We start from the raw sequence: 1,875 nt of genomic DNA on the forward strand, positions 1-1,875 counted from the left end.
TCCCATCCCAGGGAACGGCGGCCTCGCAGCCCCACAGGTATCCCAAGGGAGGGAGAGAGGTGAGGAGGGTGACGGGGTTGTCCCTGTTCCCATCATTTCTGGTGCCTGATCCAGCTGCTTCTCCCAGCCAGGAGAAGCCAAGCTCCAAAGCTCCTGCTTTGCTCCTGGCCGAGCGCTGGGAACAGTCACCTTGAGCGGGCGGAAGGGAAGGAAAACACTCCAGAAATGTCAAAACACACGTTCCAAAGTAATTTGCTAAACCAACAATTTGGGCTGCAGAAGAGCCTGATTGCCCTCTTCACACATCTTGGATGGGTTTGTTTTTCCTGCTGGCTCGGTGCCCTCCGAGCAGGATTTCGGTTTCCGACTCCTCTTCCTCTGAATCCCCGGAGGAGGGGGAGGAGCAGCCCCCATTTCTCCCTGATAAATAAAGATGCCAAAGCCTCCATGACCAACCTGGCTCCTCCTCAGGGATATTCCACCCTGCTGTGGCCTCATCCTTGGGATCGATGGGTTGTGTTGGATGAATTGCAGCCCCAGAGGGTAATTCAGCCCCAGGGGCTTCAATTATCCTAAAAAGGAGGTTTTTCTGCTCTCTGAGCTGGGTTTGGCTACGAGTGCAGAGCTGCCTCCAATTCCCACCCTACAGTGCTGGAATTTGGGTCACTGGGAGAATTTTAGGCCAGCCCTCACTCTTGACTTAACTGGGGGTTCCAGGGTTGGGGAATGTGTTTAATAACCCCCATCCTTTGTAAGACCAGGGGGAACAACCCTGATCTCTTCCCAATAAATAAAGATGCCAAAGTCTCTGTGACATTTCCAGATGATCCTCAGGGATATTCCACCCTGCTGTGGCCTCACCCCAGCGCTCCCATGGCTTTTGTCCCTAAACCTAACCCCCGCCCTAACCCCAGTCCTAACCCTAAACCTAACCCTAAACCTAACCCTAACCCTTGGGATCGATGGGTTGCCTTGGGTGAACTGCAGCCCCAGGGGGTGATCCAGCACCAAGGGCTTCGATTATCCTAAAAAAGAGGTTTTCCCAGCTCTCTGAGCTGGGTTTTCCTATCCCCACCCCACAGTGCTCCCGGGGCCCTGCCACGCTGGGAATGTGGGTCATCAGGTGAATTTTAGGCCAAGCCTCGCTCCTGACTGAACTGGGGCCAAGGATCGGGTTTAACTGTCCTTCGAGAGCCCCTCCCGAGCTGAGGGGCCGTTAAATGGCACTTAAAGGCTTCTGACACCTCAGCCCGGCCGTGTTCCTGTTCCTGACAAACAGGGAACTCCACGTCCCGGGAACGGCATCGGGAATGGCATCCCGGGAATGGCACGGGCTGGTTCCCGTGCACGAGCCCAGGGTGGCCCCGGCTGGAAATCAAAGATTGAGCCGGGAGGGCTCTGGGAAGAACCAGCTCCCTCCCAGTGCCCCCCGCCAGTCCCAGTGCTCCCAGTAACCCCAGTTTGCCCAGTCAGATGCCCAGGATCATCCACACCACCATCAGCCCCCTCCCGGTGCTCTCAGCACCCTTTAATGAGCCCCCTCAAATGCCCCCTTAATGACTCCCCCCCAAATGACCCCTCCCCTTAATGGCCCCCCATCACTGGGGGGTGACAATAACCACTCGTGGGGGCTCCTCCTCCTCCCAAAGCCTTCCCAGGCCTCATTAACTCAGAGCCCTTGACCCCCACTAATTGCCCCTCCGAGCTGGAAGGGCCTCAATCGGTTGGAGGTTCGGGAAGTGCAGCCCTGGGAGCAGGGCCGGGAATGAGTTCCCATCCCTGGCACTGGGGGCTGTTCCCCTGGTTCTCCAGTCCCAGGGAATGGGGGTTTTGCATCCTCAGGGAGGACTGGGGGTGATGGGGGTGATGGAGGTG

The 1,875-nt window shown here is 57.3% G+C and overlaps 1 protein-coding gene across 1 annotated transcript in view; it reads left to right on the forward strand.

Moving 5' to 3' along the window:
* The window catches only part of IGSF21 (immunoglobin superfamily member 21), a 100,697-nt gene that overhangs the window by 949 nt on the left and 97,873 nt on the right, over nucleotides 1-1,875 (forward strand). The gene's annotated exons all lie outside the window — the stretch shown is intronic.

Source organism: Manacus vitellinus, unplaced genomic scaffold (assembly GCF_001715985.3).
Source record: "Manacus vitellinus isolate BGI_N305 unplaced genomic scaffold, ASM171598v3 scaffold_92_pilon, whole genome shotgun sequence".
Classification (NCBI taxonomy): domain Eukaryota; kingdom Metazoa; phylum Chordata; class Aves; order Passeriformes; family Pipridae; genus Manacus; species Manacus vitellinus.